This window comes from Hyaena hyaena, unplaced genomic scaffold (genome assembly GCF_003009895.1).
Source record: "Hyaena hyaena isolate Hyena2069 unplaced genomic scaffold, ASM300989v1 scaffold_11, whole genome shotgun sequence".
In the NCBI taxonomy this organism is placed as follows: domain Eukaryota; kingdom Metazoa; phylum Chordata; class Mammalia; order Carnivora; family Hyaenidae; genus Hyaena; species Hyaena hyaena.
This window is the reverse complement of record NW_024080643.1, coordinates 234,797-252,915: the sequence shown is the minus strand read 5'-3', so window position 1 is coordinate 252,915 and position 18,119 is coordinate 234,797. Positions and strand designations below refer to the sequence as shown.

The 18,119-nt window shown below is 46.7% G+C and overlaps 1 long non-coding RNA gene across 2 annotated transcripts; it reads left to right on the top strand.

The window, feature by feature from the left end:
• Window positions 1-8,851: 8,851 nt before the first annotated feature.
• On the top strand, window positions 8,852-17,378 carry LOC120246847. Of its 2 annotated transcripts, none has more exons than XR_005532169.1 (3): window positions 8,852-8,888; window positions 10,740-11,057; window positions 17,346-17,378. It is a non-coding gene; the product is annotated as an uncharacterized LOC120246847 (long non-coding RNA). The 2 variants fall into 2 exon arrangements; XR_005532167.1 differs by having other exon boundaries at window positions 8,854-8,888; window positions 10,737-11,057.
• Window positions 17,379-18,119: the final 741 nt, after the last annotated feature.

The following is an 18,119-nucleotide window of genomic DNA, read 5'->3' as shown; positions in this document are numbered from 1 at the left end:
TTTTTATTAGAAGTTGCTTCCCATCCTTTTTGGGAAAAGGTGGGGTTTTTAAAAACATATGTATGTGTGCATATATTTATTTAAGTAAACAAGAGTTTAAAAGTATACCTTTATTTCATTTTCATATCTATCTAAGCTAGTGTATATCAACAGGATGAAAATACATAGGATAGGCACATAAAAGATTAAGATGTGTGGGGCATCTGGGTGGCTCAGTCAGTTAAGCATCTGACTTTGGCTCAGGTCACTATCTCACAGTTCACTGAGTTCGAGGGCCAGGTTGGGCTCTGTGCTGACAGCTCGGAGCCTGGAGCCTGCTTCAGATTCTGTGTCTCCCTCTCTTTCAGTGCCCCTCCCCTGCTTGTGGGCTCTCTCTCTCTCTCAAGAATAAATAAACATTAAAAAAAAAAAAGATTAAGATGTTTGTTTGATGGGCTTTCCTAATAGTGCCCAGAGGATAGGAGCTGCATCATATAGGAAACTGCTATCTAAAAAGATACAACTCTAAGCGAGACCATTTTTCACTCCAGAAATTAGGCTGCAGTGTCTGAATCATTCCTCAACACTCCCGCCTGCACCAGTCCACTTTTTCTATATTGATAGCTAATTTGATTGAAACCCAGGATAGTCACACTTTATAAACGTCTGCCTACCGCCCGTCATTCTTCCATCTGGAAGACCTGTGTGGCAGCCAGTCACGCGGCAGAGGTCCCACCTGTGGCCACCTTGATGGGATCAGGCTGTGCACCTGACCCTGGCTGGGCCCATCATACTCTCTCCTGGGCCAGCCTGTCACCTGCAGCTAATCTCTTCCTTAGAGAAGATGTACAAGTGGTCCTAGTTAAGGAGAAGGGAAAGCTGATTGCATGGAGAGACCAGAGCCGGAGGAGTCCTGCCTGGGTTCCTGTGGCCATCTGTCCTTGAGCTTCAGGAGACACTCTTTTATGCACACATTTCCCTGGCTGCTTGAGCCACCTCAGGCGGATTCCCAGCAACCAAAACCTCTTAAATGAAGCATCTTGTGAGGTTTTGGTTTTTTTTCCCCCTCTACAGTGGGTCCAGGAAAGGGTCCTGAAGAAAGCTATAGGTCCTAAATATGCATTTGCTCTCTGAGGGCTTGCATCAGGCAAAAACAGCTTTCCATCTGTGGCCAACTAGATGAGGAAATGTTTCCTCCAGCTTTCCATCCCCAGAGGGCAAATGTACAGATGACTGGAGTTGGCGAAGGACTCTGTGAGTTAGTATTTGCCGAGGGCAACAGGCCCAGGGACCTGAGTGACAGAAGTCCCCAGGCGCCAGGGAGAAGACTGACAATTATGTTTCCAATCACCTGCCTGTCCTCTGCGCCTCCAGATCAGCACTCCCCAGAGCCCTGACCCTCAATGACAGGCAGGACGACCCACTTTTAACAGTGCCAATTTTTAGCAGCTGGAAACCATAAACGCAGAGGGAGGTAAAGATCCTGGAAGACTGGTTTCTCCTTAACTGTTTTTCGAAAGTCAAAAGATGCCGTGGGACTATCAGGGCAGTAAGGGCGCAGCGTGACAGCCGTGGGAAGCCCTCCTGCCGCGGGTGAACTGTGGGTTCATTGACACCCCTTCTTTGGGCCTTAGGTTTTGCAGCCACGGGATGACGAGTTAGAACTAGATAGTCTTTAGTATGCCTTTCATCTTCAACTCTCTACGATCTTTGTGAGCTGGAAAGATTTACGCAGAACTTCATCTTGATTTTATTACTTGTAGTTCATCTTCTCGTGACACAGCCAGCGGCAGCCTGAGCGCACGGAAGTAAGTGGCTCTCTCTCAGGGATGATTTAAGAGGTGCTGGAAGCCCCAGAGTACCTCCCTCACTGGTCTGCCATTGCAAAGGTCCTGAGGCTCCCTAGCCCAGGAGCCAGACCTGGGATCCAAGCGTTGTTTGCAGCTGGCCTCAGTCAAATGGCAAACACATGCCCATTGTGTCTCGCGGAGCACATCAGCCCGCACTTGATCTTAGCCAAAAGGCCAAGAAGCGATCAGCCTGGACTTGCCCCCGGATTCCCTAGGAACGAGAGCAGGGATGGTGTCTACTCTAAAGGGTGTCCACGACTCCCTCCTCTATACTGGGAGAGTAGGACTTCAGGTCCCTGTAGGAGGAGGAGTTTCTTAGAGGAAGCCTCAGTTTTGTCTTCCACCATGGAGGCTGTCGCGACAAAAAGATGAGGGATAGCCGGCCACCCTGGAAGAAATGGGCCGGTTCTGCCGTGGAGCCTGGAACCAGAGGCCCCTTCCACAGCGGGGATTCACCACTGCTCCCAGAGCGGGTCGTTACAGCTGTTTTCTCTCTTCCCTGGGCTGTCTGCCTAAGGGACCCCTGGTCTACTGCCTCCCCCCCAACCAAAAAACAAGGCTGGGGTGTCAGGCTCCCTTTGGTGGCTTCCATTCTTATAAACATGGAGAAAGGGTAACCAGGAGGATAACTTCCTAGCACTCCTGTGGGGGATTTATTTATCAATATGGCAGCCGTACACGGTGTAGAGATAAACGAACCATCGGATGGCACCCTGAGGTATTATTCCATGACACGGAGTTTTAAACACCAATTCCCTCTGCACTCAATTGGAACGTGTGTAGAACATTCTATTTGAGAACGAGCCTTCCCACTGACTTTCTTAGAAGGCTGGGCTTGTCAAGACTTTCTCTCATTGTGGGTGAGGACGAGGAGGGTGTGTTCTGGTGACGCCTGAGCATACAGAGATATCAAGTAGGAATGAAAATGCAACCGAAGCAAAAAACATCCTTAGTGGTATCTCGAAACCTTCTGAAAAGAAACCATCTGAGGAGCCTGACAGAAACATGTGTGTTTTATATTCGCTGGGGATAAACAGGAAAGGAACAGACACACACGCTGAACCACAAATATCCCATCGCCAGCCCCACCCCTGGTATCCATCTCCTTAGTCTCCTGAGGAAGTCACCCTGTAACATACCATAGGGACCAAGAATCCCAGTTTTTCCCAGCGTGTTCCTCATAGTCACGCAGAGATTTCGGGATGTGTTGCAAGGGCCCCATTAAACTCCCAAGTTTACCTCCCCTTGTTGGTCTCCCCCTCCTCACTACTGTAGATTCATTTTGTAGCAGAATGGGAATTACAGGGGCTAGTTAAAAATCCTTTCGGACAGTCCAGTAATTTCGCATTGGGATACCAGCCTAGGGCCCAAGGACTTTCCCCAGTGGGCCACAAGGAGATTTGAGTTAACTAGAGACAATAGCTCCTTAAGTCCCCACTCTGGGGGAGGGTCTAGGAATTCGGAGATTCCTGCTAATGAAAGGCCTCAGGGACACCCTGAGGGGTAAAGATGCACAGATTTTGTCCAGTTTGAGACAGTCTGGAAGAACTGTGGACAGGTACGCTAATCTCCCTGACTGTCCTCCAAGCCAGGTGTCAGTTCAATCTGCGTGAAAGCAGAACCATCTGTCTTAGCCACCAGCTACGAGTCTGGTTGGGGGTTTGGGAGTCAGACAGATAGGAGTCTGAGTCCTGGGACGGTCACCAAGAGCTATGTGGTCACAGCCAAATCACTTAGTCTATCCAGGCCTCGGTGTCCTAATGTGCAAAATGAGAATAATGGACCCATGTGATTTACTGAACTTGTGGTGAGTGTGGGGGTGTGGGAAACTAGACTGTGTGGCCATTAATTCTGGCAGCAGAAATAGCACACTCTTTCCTTCCCTGGAACTCTGTGGTCCAGGCCACCTTATCTTTCCATCTGCCTAACCCTGTGCAGGTGTCCCAATAGGAAATTCTGCTCTAAGGGGCCCTATCTACCAGCACACCAGCACCAGCTTGCTCCCCAGTTCTCTGGCCTCTCTCCCAGTCCCCGCTGAGCCCTTCTTTTCCTCTTTCCAATAAAAAGTACTAGTGTGCTTTTTTTTATCTGTGCTAAACTTCAAGAGCAGAATCATCCCTAAATTGATAAGAACAGGTAGGGCGCTGCCCTTGGGGCTGGGGCTGATAGAGAGCAGGGCTTTCCGGGGGACAGCAGGGAGGGGAGCTGAAAGCAGGACCCCCCCTGCGGGGGGATGGGGGGCTGCAAAAGCTTTCTACTCTGTATTCTCGCCTGAAGGCCTGAAACCACACTCAACCCAAATCTGTGGAAATGAGGAGCCACTGGCTACCCTGTGGGGAAGGGGTGGGAGGTGAGAGGAAGGAGGAGATGGGGGGGTGGGCGGAAGCGGGGGTAGGAGAAGATGTGAGAGAGGAGATGGGAGTCCTGAGGGAAGAGTTGGGTGAAGGGAAAAAGGGGGGGAGGGGAGACGAGGATAGAAGGGGGCGTTGAAGACGGGAAGAGGAGGAGGAGGAAGAGGTGAGGGGTGGAGGTGACAGATGTGGGGGGGCTGGAAGAGGGCAAGGCAGTAGGAAGAGGGGTAGGGACAGAGGCGGGAGGGGGAAAAGTAAAGGAAGTAGGTGGCAGAAGTGAGGGGGAGGAGGGAAGAGGTGGTGGGAGGGTGCAGAGGCGGAGGAAGGAAGACATGGCTGTAGGAGGGGATGAGAAGCAGGAAGTGAGGGAGGAGGAGATGCGAGAGGGAAGAAGTGAGGGAAAGAGGAGATATGGGGTGAGGAAGAGGGGGAGACAGGAAGAAGGAGTAAGAAGAGGGGGAGGGGGAGGAGGAAGGGGTGGGAAGAAGTGAGGGAAGGAGAGGAGAGGCAGGGAGAGGGGGGAAAGGAGCCGGGGGAGGGGCCGGCGTGGGGGAGGGGAGGGGTGTTGGAAGGAGTGGGGAGGGTGAGGAGGTGGGAGAGAAGGAGGGGGGTGCGAGAGGGAGAAGTGAGGGAAAGAAGAGGTGGGAGACGCAGAAGTGGAGGAAGGAGGCGAGGGGGGGCAGGGCGGTAGAAGAAGGGGTGAGGAAGTAAGAGGTGGGGGCGGGGCGGAGGCGGTGGAAGGAAGGGGGGCAGCGGAGCGGGGCAAGGGCGCAGGACCGCTCGGCGGCTGGAGGATGGGGCGCGGACTGGAGGCAGTGCTCCCGGGAGCCGAGGCGCCCCGGAAAATCCCGGAGCGCTGCGCAAGTTCTCCAGTTTCTCGAAAGCCCGAGGGGAGTTGGGGGGGGGGGCGGCCGGCGAGGCGCGCTGGCACCGCCGAGCTCTCCGGCGACAGCGAAACCCCCCAGCCCGACACGGCCCCCCGGCCCCGCCCAGCGCGACGCCCCCTGGGGCAGGGGTGGCCGGGGCGGGCGGCCGCGCGCCTCCGGGAACTCCGCTCCGTCAGACTTCCGGGAGAGGGGCGGCTTTTCTGCTCAAAATCCACCAGACTCCTCCGACGCGCTTTGCTTTCACAGTGGAAAACTACAATAGCAATTAAAAAAGCACACACAGCCATGAAAATAAGTGAAATTAGAACCTGCCGACTTCACTTCCTGGAGGCTTTTTGTTGGGTCTTGAAACTAGGAATCTTTGCGAGTCATCCTCGTAAGTGCCTTTTTTATCCGTTCACACTGATGCTCGGGCGGGCGTCTACACTACGTTTAACATCGTTAGCCTGGTGACGTTTTGACATTGTATTAACTTGATTTAATGATGGTTTCTGCCTTGGTTCACGTGGCCTCGCTTGATAACCTGAAATAAATGCTTACGCGTTGCAAAAATAAAGGCACCGAGGGAGAGTTCTCTTTTTAACCCTGCTGTAAAATAGATCAGAAAATATCCCCTAAGGCGATGCGAGTATTGAAAAGAGTCGAGTATTAGGTAGACCTGGGAAATAAATGTTAGAAACAACAGAAACTCATTGGCTTGTTCATAGCCATTTGGAAATTAACATGGTAAAATCATCAAATAATACTAGGGAGGGGAAAACTCAGTTCTGGTCAAGTTGGCTGAATTGGAACCTAAGTCCTGCGTGGTAAATCACTCATTATTACGTCTTTGTGTGGGGGAAGCAGCCTCAGTGCTCCGGTGCCGAGAAGTTCTACTTCGGAAATCTCCGAGGGCAGTTATTACGAAGCCGATGCGGGTGGGGTTCTCACTGAAACTGAAGGCTCTTCTCCCCCAGAGATTTTACTCCATTTTCCTTTAAAATGAGCTGAAAAGCCAGGGGATCATAAATTTTAAATTGGCTAATGCCAGTTAATGGTCACTCCCAAACTGAAATGAGAAGGTTAATCATCACTAGATGGTGAGTTAATAAGGTCCAATTCAATGTACAAAAATTTGGCTTTCGGGCCACATCTGATACACCGTATAAAATCTAAAGATGGAGGCAATGCAGGTTTTATCAAATCAAACCAACAGTACTGATAGGATATAGCTTCTTGTAAGCTCAATGTGGGGACATTTTACGAGAAATAATATCTCAGTGACTGTGTGAAGCTTATCTCCCTGTGATTTGTATACTCTAGACCTGAGACTGCAGGCTGGAGCTCCATGGGCCTCCATGTTTTCCAGACCTGTGTGTGTGTTTTTCCGGGTGTATTTTAAACCTTTGAATTAGTTATCTATATTTTAAAACCAGCATATTTCCACTTGCAAAGCTGGACTTTTGGCTTTTCTTTGAAATATGACACCTGGCTGGCCGGGGGGGGGGGGGGGGGGGGGGGGGGGGGGGGGGGGGGGGGGGGGGGGGGGGGGGGGGGGGGGGTGGTATTTGTTGGCTGGAGCCCAGTTGGCTGGAGCCCAGCAGTTCCTAAGGTAGGACAGTCTGCATCTCTCACCTTATCCACTCCTCCCCACCCCGCCTTCATTCCTCAGGTGCTTGTCTGCCCTGTGCACCCGAGTGTTCTAGTTCTGCCCCCGACAAACCACTTTACCCCGTGCTCATCTTTTTATTAGGATTATTAAACTCATAGGTGATTTAGACATGCTAGGTCTATACCTAATGCTTGGATCGTTAAAACCACAAAGCTTGATTTTCAGAAATTGATCTTGACAGATTCAGCGAGTCGATCCCATCACCAGCCTGTCATCCAGCATTTGCACGTCTCATTGCTGGGCCTCCTATCTGTTACGTCTGCACTGTAAGTGGCCACTTAACCTTGCACTGCGCAGGTGTTCTTTAGGTATTTGTGGGATTTAATTTTCTTTGACAAATCTATCTTCTGTCACTTGGTTGATGTTCATTCAGCCATCAAATGGTTGAGCCAGGAACTGTCGCAGAAGCTGGGGATGTGACCATGCACAAAATGTAAAAATCCCTGCCCACGTGGGGAAGAGAGGCCATGCAAACAACCTGTTTGGACTTCTGTATTTGATTGCTGTCTCCATACCCTGAAATGTGCTGCAGGCTTGTTTGTTGTGACTCCTACCGTAGTTCCCTGCCAGATGGACTTCTTTCCCAGCGCTGGTCTACACCAGTCCTGGCCTGTGGCAGTTTTCTCTGTGCCAGACAGAATCTCTGTTAGCCGACTGCATTTTGAATCAAAGCGTCTGCATCTCCTCTAGGCTTTAACCAGGACCAGTCATTTGTTTCCAAATGCCAGAAATGTCTACACTAGGTTATATATACATTTTTTTAATGTGTATTTTTGAGAGAGAGATGCAGGCTCTGCACTGACCGCAGGGAACCTGATTCAGGGCTCGAACTCACAACTGTGCGAACATGTGCAATCGGTTAATTTTTTTTAAATGCAGCTTGTGTATCCTCTTCTCACAGAATATTAAGGGAACACTTGATAAACCTAAGTGACTCCGCAGTCTCTCATTTGTTTTGTTCTTTTGCAATATTGCCTTTCTTTGGAAGCATTGCTGCTATTACATCAAATATAAAAATAACTACTTTGCATGCATATTCCATAACTTACTTTGAGCAGTACTTTTAATAATTTATCAGTAAAAGACAATTTTACCTTTATTTTTTTAATTTAATTTTTTTATGTTTATTTTTAAGACAGAGAGAGTGAGCAGGGGAGGGGCAGAGAGAGGGGGGACAGAGGATCCAAATTGGGCTCTGTGCTGGTGACAGCAGACAGCCCAATGCAGGGCTTGAACCCACAAACTCTGAGGTCATAACCTGAGCCAAAGTTGGACGCTTAACCAACTGAGCCTCCTAGGTGCCCCAAGATCATCTTACCTTTCTGCGTGTGATTTGGGGTGACGTATGTTTTGCCGCATTCTTCTTAAGCTCTTTTTATTTTTAAATACAAGTCCAGTTTTATTCATAAAAATGAGAGAGGATTTCAGGGTTTTTTTTTTAATGTTTTATTTATTTCTAGGAGAGAGAGACAGTGTGAACAGGGGAGGGTCAGAGAGAGAGGGAGTCACAGACTCTGAAACAGGCTCCAGGCTCTGAGCTGGCAGTCAGCACAGATCCCGACGTGGGGCTCTAACCCACGAACCGCTAGATCATGACCTAAGCGAAAGTCGGACACTTAACCGACTAAGCTACCCAGGCGCCCCGGATTTCAGTTTTTCTAAATACTCTACAAAGTGAGTTACATCTGAAAATTCAGGTAAAGAAGTCTAATTTTATTTTTTTGTTAAAAATTCTTTAATGTTTATTCATTTTTGAGAGACAGAAACAGAGCACGAGCGGAGGAGGGGAAGAGAGACAGGGAGACAGAATCTGAAGCAGGCCCCAGGCTCTGAGCTAACAGCACAGAGCCCAGTGTGAGGCTTGAACCTGCAAACCTTGAAGTCATAACCTGAGCTGAAGTCGTACGCTTAACTGACTGAGCCACCCAGGTGCCCCAAAAAGTGTAATTTTAACTTCTTCTCTAAAGACGCAACTTTTTGTGAAAATGCCCCTCAAATATCTTATTTCTTTTTATTTTTTTATTTTTTATTTATTTCTAGGAGAGAGAGAGAGAGACAGCGTGAGCAAGGGAGGGTCAGAGAGAGAGGGAGATACAGACTCTGAAATTGGCTCCAGGCTCTGAGCTGGCAGTCAGCACAGAGCCCGACGCGGGGCTCGAACCCACAAATGGTGAGATCATGACCCAAGCGAAAGTTGGACGCTTAACCGACTAAACCACCCAGGCGCCCCTCAAATATCTTATTTCTGTCTCTTCACGTGGGTATATTTATATATTTGACCTCTCTGTCTGTTCCGGTCTTTGGCTCTTTGCATGTCTTTTATCATCTTCCAAGTCTATATGATTTCCTGTTGAGAAATATGAACTGGGTTAATGGAAATTCTTTGAGAAACACATTCAAACACCAAGTATTTCACTTTTTGCAGTGAGTACAAGATAAGCAATTTATTATTTTATTTTATTTTTTAACGGTTTATTTTTTAGAGAGAGAGAGCGCGCCAACGGGGCAGGGGCAGAGAAGAGGGATCCAAAGTGGGTTCTGCACTGACAGTCGCAAGCCCAATGTGGGACTTGAGTTTGCAAACTGTGAGATCATGACCTGAGCTGAAGTTGCACGCTCAACTGACTGAGCCACCCTGGTGGCCCCAAGATAAGCAATTTATTGTGGACATAGCATTAATCTTTAGTCACACAACTAGTGAATACACAGGTAGTTTTAAAGCGCCATGAATGGCCAAGGCTCACTCTAAAAAGCACTCGGGTTGCTGTGCTTAGCACAAATTCAAACTGCTACATTTTAATTTGAGAGTCTGCGCATGTGCACCATGGAAAGTGGTCAGTACTAGATGGAACTACCCATCAGAGCACGTGGAGTTGTAAAAACCATAAGATCTGACTGCTCTGATCTAATGAGAATGCAGACATCACGATATTCACATACAGTCACACAGTCCAACCAGAGCCCAAGGTTTACTTAGAGAACCGGAAAGAAAAGAGATTAGGCGCTGCATTCCTTTCTGTTTCTTCCAGCCCCCCCAAGGGGAGAAGATTGAGAGGGCATGTGGGATAAGGGTGAAAAGTCTGAACCTGGATCTGGACAAGTCACAATAACAACTGTGAGAAATCTTACTTTTTTTTTTTAATTTTCTTTAACGTTTATTCAGTTTTGAGACAGAGAAACAGAGTGCAAGCGGCGAAGGTGCAGAGAGGGAGACGCAGAATCCAAAGCAGTCTCCAGGCTCTGAGCTGTCAGCACAGAGCCCAACTTGGGGCTTGGACTCACAAACCACGAGATCATGACCTGAGCCGAAGTCAGAAGCTCAACTGACTGAGCCACCCAGGCGCCCCTCTACTTTTGTTTTAACTGGTGTTTCCCCTCACTCAACTGACATTTAGTGATTGGAACACCTGAACGCACACCAAAACTTGGGTGTCTTATTTTAGGCTAATGGTAGAGACAACAGAAGAGAGATGTGGGGCTCAGAGGGCATCAGGAAAGGGAACCAGACAGATGCAACTTCACATATAAAAAAAAAAAAAAAAAATAGTAGTGCCTCCCACTCGACATTTGGCTCGACTGCTCTGAATGCTGTTTTTTTTTTTTTTTTTAAATCATGCCTGGGCTTTCATTCCCTTTGATGACATTTTCATGGCCCCCACCCCCACCCCAGTACCGCTTCAGTAAAATCTTTGCCAGGCACACTGGGACTCCTGCCCTTCCCTTTAGTAATTAGTGATAAGATTTCTCCTGTAGTACAGATACATACCGATCTGTTCTCTCTCCTGCTTTTATGATCCTGTTTTAGAAACTGAGCTGTTAAAGGTTGTGTTTGAACATACTTTTTGAACACGAACTTTAATTAATGGGTCAAAAGGCTTAAGCTCATGCTTCTTAATAACTGAAACCAGTATCTATAATTTTTCCTATCTAAAATCTATTGAAATTCTTATCAGCCTAGCTTCTTTTACTTTCAACTTGTAAAGAAACTTTTCCTTAAAGCTCCCTTTTTTATACCCAGTAGGACCAACTCTTGTGATTATCATCAGCTAGAGGAAACCCACACGTCTCCCCCGAGCAACGTTAAGTGGCCATGTTGCAAAGGACCCCGGGGATTTTCTTCTTTGGTCATTGTCCCGGCCAAAGTCTTGAAAGACAGGTTTTCATTTCATTGCCATATTCGGTGGCTAAGAGTCTTCTGGTTACGTTACTAAACTTTGGACTATCTTAGAATTTAATTTGCTCAATTAAATGGCCGAAGAAACCCACAGATGACTACGTGTACTAAAATGTATGAAATCAATGACACGTGCCAGCCCTGGGAAGAGGAGCCACTTCTCCTGTGAGTCTGAGGGAATGTGTGTGAGTTGTCTTGTTTCTGTTTTGGAGTGCGAGGGCTGCTGGTGTGGGTGGATTTCCAGAACCCCCAGAAAACCTGATGGGGGAAAGTCGCAGCAGGCTCAGGGAGGCATCCTACAGCAGGCGGGGGAGGGAGCTAGAAAAAGATTGGATAGTTAAAGGAACTCGGGTTGTTTAGCCTGCAAAGGGTAAAGCAGGGACAGGAGAATTGTTGTGTCCTACCTCAAGTACAAATTCGGAGAAAACAGGGATGTCAGCCACGGCGGAATGGAAGAGGGCAGACTTAAAAAAAATTTTTTTTAATGTTTTTATTTTTGAGAGACAGAGAGTGAGCAGGAGAGGGTCAGAGAGACACACATACACACGCACAGAATCCGAAGCAGTTCAAGCTTAGAGCTGTCAGCGCAGAGCCTGACGCGGGGCCCAAACCCACAAACCGTGAGATCATGACCCAAGCCGAAGCTGGACGCTTAACCATCTGAGCCACAGAGGCTCCCTTAAAGGGCAGACTTTAAATTTAGAACCAATAATTTCCATGAGTTGATTAATGACCTGAAACTGGCCTAAAGTTGGTATCTCAGACTGCTGGCTGTGGCTTTTTGTTTTCTCTTAATTCTCTAACACTTTGGAGTACATGCATCTAGGTAAAGGGAGATTTCCAGATACTGGGAAAGTCAGCTTTCACCCAAACATAAAAAAAATTGTAAAATGTCAGGTAGGCTCAGAGGTGGGTCTTGCCACTTGGGTTGTTTTGCTCACAGTGGCACCAGTGGAATGGGGACGGGGGGTCGGTCATGAGGGTGCAAGCACATGCCATGAAATCACCTTCAAAAACTTGATACAGCATTTAAAATAAAATGTTTATTTGTTTATTTTGAGAGAGAGAAAGTGGGGGAGGAGCAGAGAGTGAAGGAGAGAGAGAATCCCAAGCAGACTCCGTGCTCAGCTCAGAGCCCGACATGGGGCTCCATCTCACAACCATGACCTGAGCCGAAATCAAGAGTCAGACGCTTAACCGACTGAGCCACCCAGGTGCCCCGAAACATCTTTCAAATGGACTTTTCTAGTCTAATAATAACCAACTATAGATTTATCGTGAGAGAACCTCTCTACAAACTTTATTGAATGTATTTTTATTTTCATTTTGTTGACTTGAGTAAAAATGAAATGATTTTCCTTCCTTAAGCTAGATGTTGACCATTTAGAAACACAGCCTCAGAGACTTCCAGAATGAGTAAATATCTCCTGCTGTGTGAATGGCCAGCCTTCAGACTGATTAAGAAGGTGTTCAGGCAGGTATTCTGAGTCACTGTGTGATTCCGGACATGCCCACTGACCTCTCTCCAGGCTTAAGTGAAGTTAATGTTTTTCCTCTCACCAACTCACAGTGGTGCTTTTGGGGATGGAAAAAATGAATGTGGCGAAGTCCAGTGCAGATTTTTTAAATGCCACAGGAAAAAGCACATAAAAAAAACAAAACAAAAAAAACACTTCTTTTTTGTGACATGTAGCTGCTGTGTGAAAGATACAGGGCACACAGTCTTCCTGGCTCTGGGACAAAGGTATCCATCCTTCTTTAACTCAAAATAAAAGGTAGAAAAACGCCATGGAAGGTTTTAAGAAAGGAAGCGAGTGTTCTTCAGACCTACGAGGCAAGTCATGTTCTTTTCTCATGTCTCTGGGAAAGAAAATGTGGTCAATATAAAGATGTTTTATTGCCGATTCTTACATAGAGACCTCAGTGTTCACATCTCAAAAACATGTCTTCAGATGCCAGTTTCACCTCCGAAAATGAGAACTGAGCTCGCCTAAAGGGGGGTTAGTGGTGTGATTAGAGGCATTGGGAGGGTGCCCAGGCTATGTCTTTCGTTCATTCTCAACTGTTGCTCCTTCCTTAAAACATACATATTCATGCCCCAGCATGGTGTTGTGCCAGGGCGGACACACATAGTCTGCTGGAAAGCCTTTCCCTACTAGCGGGCCACATGCACAAAATCATTTTACAGCACATGGCTGTCTGAATGGCCATCTTTCAAGCAGCATGCACGCTGAAGCACCCTCCACCACTTCATGGGGAAATGTAATCAGAAGCCAGGTTGGCGGAGAGCCTAATGAGATAAAGGCAAAGCCTTCGTTAAAGAGGCATTGTTTAAAATGTCAGCAAGCAGAGCACCTGGGTGGCTCAGTTGGTTGAGTGTCTGACTTCTGCTCAGGTCGTGATCTTAAGGTTTGTGAGTTCAAGCCCCGCGTCGGGGTCGCTGCTGTCAGCCTGTCTGTGCAGAGCCCGCTTTGGACCCTCTGTCCCCTTCTCTCTGCCTGTCCCCCTCCCCCAACTTGTGCTCTCCCAAAGATAAATAAAATGTCAACAAGGAAACAAGTATTTGGTTTTTTTCTTCATGGGAACACCATATTAGGTGCAACTCCACCAAGACAAGAAACTTAGATGTGGGCTTTGCCAAAGTTTGGCCCCCAAAAGGAGAGAACCTGACCAGCTAGCCTCTGGAGTGAACAAAAGACAGCAGCCAGCGTTTCTGAAGGAAGTAGCGGGGTGCAGGGGTGCCTTCCCGAGTCATCCACTGAAGTTCAAGGATGCCCCTGCAGACATGGAAATAAGCTTTGCAGTGGCTACCAGAAATGGATGGAAAAGTCTGAAAGGGTGTTTGGTTTTCTTTTTGGCTGGTTGATTGATTTTTTGGTCTCACCAAAAGTAGCCCCCAGCCCATAAAGTTTGGGAGACACAACTTCAGAAAGCATGAATTTCTGTTTCCATGTGAGGGTACCTTCCTTTTTTTTTTTAAATTTTTTTATGTCTTTATCATATTTTGAGAGACAGAGAGCAAGTGGGGGAGGGATAGAGAGAGAGAGAGAAAATTGGAAGCAGGCTCCAGGCTCAACCGTAAGCACAGAGCCCGGCGCAGGGCTCAAACTCACTGACTATGAGGTCATAACCTGAGCTGAAGTCGGACGCTTAACCAACTGGGCCACCCAGACGCCCCATGAGGGTACTTTTCTATTCCCATGGAAAGTTTGGAGAACCAGAAATTTAACTTGCTTATTTGTTAGTTCTCCTTTTTAACCACTTGCATTTCTTTTTTTTTAATATATATTTTTTTAATTTAGAGAGAGAGCAAGAGGGTGGGGGAGAAGGGCAGAGAGAGAGAGAGGGAGAGAATCCAAAGTAGGCTCCATGCTCAGCTCTGAGCTTGATGTAGGGCTCAATCCCATGACCGTGGGATCATGACCCAAGCCAGAATCAAGAGTTGAACACTCAACCAACTGAGCCACCCAGGCACCCCAGTTTGTCCATTCTTTCATTATTTGTCCAGCAAACTTTATTGAGCACCTACAATGTACCAAGCACGGCACTTAGTGCTGGGGATTCAAGCATAAAGGAGACCCAAATACTGCCTCGAGGAGCCTCCAGCCCCAACTCCATGGTGGGTTCTGCGTGTGTGATTTTAAGCTAATTTTCCCAGCTGGACTGTGCATTTTGAACATCAGAATCAGAGACAAGTGATTTCAACTCATCAATAACTAATTTTCACTAAAAATGCTGTGTCTAGATATAAGAAAGATATTCCTGTGACCTACTTCAAAGACTTCGTTTAAAAATACACGGGGGGCAGAGGGAGCCTGGGTGGCTGTCGGTTGAACGTCTGACTTTGGCTCAGGTCATGATCTCATAGTCTGTGAGTTTGAGCCCCATGTCGGGCTCTGTGCTGACAGCTTGGAGCCTGGTACCTGCCTGGGATTCTGTCTCCTTCCCTCTCTGCCTCTCCCCCACTTGTGCTCTTGATTCTCTCTGTCTCTCAAAAATAAATAAATGTAAAGAAATTTTTTTTTAATGTTTTATTTATTTCTAGGAGAGAGAGAGAGACAGCGTGAGCAGGGGAGGGTCAGAGAGAGAGGGAGTCACAGACTGAAACAGGCTCCAGGTTCTGAGCTGGCAGTCAGCACAGAGCCCGATGCGGGGCCCGAACCCACGAACCGTGAGATCATGACCTAAGCGAAAGTCGGACGCTTAACCGACTAAGCCACCCGCGCGCCCCAATGTAAAGAAATTTTTAATAAAAAAAAATTTTTTTTAAATAAGAATTAAAAGTAAACACTTGGAAAACAAAAGTAAAATAGTGCTCTTTTTAATTCTAAAGTGAGGTGATGTTACTGGGCACCCATATATCCGGGATATCTACAACAGCAGATCAGAAAAGTTGAGGTTAAAGGGATACTTGCTGGGCCCCCTTTGGTTCAATGATCTTAAATCATAATCCCTCGTCTCCGTATTTGAAAGGCTTATAAGGCCATCACCCCCAAGAGGCCGAGGAGGCACGTCCAGCTGTAATGGTGTCACACAGACACAGTACAATCAGATAGACGTGTTTTTTCAGAGGGGAAGAAATGCCCTACAAATAACGAGATCAACTAGACCCTACACATGGAGGCAAAAGTCCAGTGTTGGCCTGGGCAGCTTAGTCGGTTGAGCATCCGATTTTGGTTCAGGTCATGATCTCACGGTTGGTGAGTTTGAGCCCTACATGGGGCTCACTGCAGTTAGTGCAGAGCACGTTTGGATCCTCTGTCTCCCTCTCTCAGCCCCTCTCCTGCTTGTGTGCTCTCTCTCTCTCTCAAAAATAAATGTTTAAAAAAATTAGTCCATGGGGCGCCTGGGTGGCTCACTTGGTTAAGTATCCAACTTCGGCTGAGGTCATGATCTCACTGTTCATAGGTTCAAGCTCCATGTTAGGCTCTGTGCTGACAGCTGAGAGCCTGGAGCCTCCCTTTGGATTCTGTATCTCCCTCTCTCTCTGACCCTCCCCTGCTCACTCTGTATCTGTCTCACAAATAAATAAAAACATTTTTTAAAAAAAGATTAAAAAAGAAGTCCAGTGTTGGAATGACCCCTCTGCTATTGACTGCGTACTCTGACCAGTCACCTCACCTCTTTGGGCCCCAGTTTCCTCACGTGTGAAATGAGGCCGTTGTGCCCGGTGACCTCGGAAGGCCCTTCTGATTCTGATGTTTTCTTATCCTGTGATAAAGGTGACACTGGGTAGCATGTTTTGACATTTTAATTCATTGATTAGCTATGTCATCAATGGCCAGAGTTGCTTCAGTGCTCTGATTAGAATCATTGTGGTGAGGCTTCTGGGTTAATAGTTTACTGAAATCAATGAGCTGTTTCACACCTCTGCTCATGTTCTCCTTTCCACCTCTCAACAGGAAAACAAACAGCAAACAGCAATGAATTAATTCATAAGCAAAGATTATAAAGAAGTACATACACGCTACCATTTGTCATTAATTGTGAATATCCTAAATCGTAAAGTTACAATAGCTAATTTTATTATATTTCTTGAACACATATTATGTGCCAAGCATTGTTAAAGGCTTTTTATGTACATTATCAGTAACTTAATTAATTCTATTTCCATCTATTTTTAAGGATTTTATTATTTTTAAAAATGTTTATTGATTTAATTTGAGAGAGAGAAAATGAGAGAGAGCTCACACCTGCAAGCATGGTGGGGGCAGAGAGAGAGGGAGAGAGAATCCAAAGGGAGGCTCCAGGCTTTCAGCACAAAGCCGGTGCAGGGCTTGATCTTGGGAACTGTAAGATCATGACCTGAGCAGAAATGAAGAGTTGGATGCTTAACTGACTGAACCATCCATTCCCCCCTCTTCTGTTTGCATCTGTTAACCTACAACTGACTTCTCAAAATTTGGAAGTTTATAAAGTTTATTGCGAACATTTTGTCTGGCAGGCATAACTGTTGGAGTGTGGGAAACTATTTCAAACAAAAGCATCCTCCATTTTTCTGATCTTTGGTTCAAGGCCTCTCTAGAAATGCATGTGTTTGATCATGTTCATGAGAAAGGGTAGGGATTTTGCCTCCAAGATGCTCTTCTCTTTTGGAGAGAGAAGGAAACTCTTGGGAATTTATGGGAGGATGGGAGACATTCCCATCTCCAGTGAGATCAGAAAAAAATGTCAGGGCGCCTGGGTGGCTCAGTTGGTTAAGCGTCCAACTTCAGCTCAGGTCATAATCTCGTTGTCCATGAGTTCAAGCCCCGTGTCAGGCTCTGCGCTGATATGTCAGGCTCTGCGCTGACAGCTCAGAGCCTGGAGCCTGCTTTGGATTCTGTGTCTCCCACTCTCTCTGCCTGTCTCGCACTCATTCTGTCTCTCTGTCTCTGTCTCTGCTCTGTCTCTCTAAAATAAATAAACATTAAAAAATTTAATGTTTTTTTTAACGTTTATTTATTTTTTCAGAGACAGAGAGACAGAGTATGAGCAGGGGAGGGGCAGAGAGAGAAGGAGACACAAATTCTGAAGCAGGCTCCAGGCTCGGAGCTGTCAGCACAGAGCCTGACGCGGGGCTCAAACTCACAAACCGCGAGATCAAGACCTGAGCCGAAGTCAGCCACTTAACCGACTGAGCCACCCAGGCGCCCCTAAAAAAAAAAAAATTTAAAAAGAAAAAAATATGTCAATAAGGCTCAAGGCAAATGTTCCTGGCAATGAGGGTTATATTTGATAAGTTACTATGATATTTGAATCACATGTTCTGGAAACAGTCATAGAATAAATTTTCACATAACTGAGACAATTCAGGTGTGCTTCTTTCTGTCTGGACCTGCCAAAAGCCACACGAGCACTGAAATGTCACGGGATTGCTGATTTCCACGTGCTTGTGCAGTGCTCCCAAGCAGTTATGAAACATTAAGTAGCAGAAGGGATGTGGTTCGTATTATGATGATTAAAATTCTACGTGTTTCCCCAAAATGTACAAATATAAAATATGCTGGGTTCTCCTCCTATGCCTGCATATGGAAAATGAATAAAAACTGTTTACTTTGGCTACAACACATGTCATTTTCTTGCTGAGTGGATTTTGATATTCTTCAGCCAAACCAAACTTGCAGCTTCTCAAGATACCAGGACCTGTATTTATTACAATAATGACTTTCTTGCTCCCAGCCTCCCTTCTCTCTTTCTTTTTTTAATGACTCCATTGTTAAATAAGAAATGGATAATGTCAGGGGC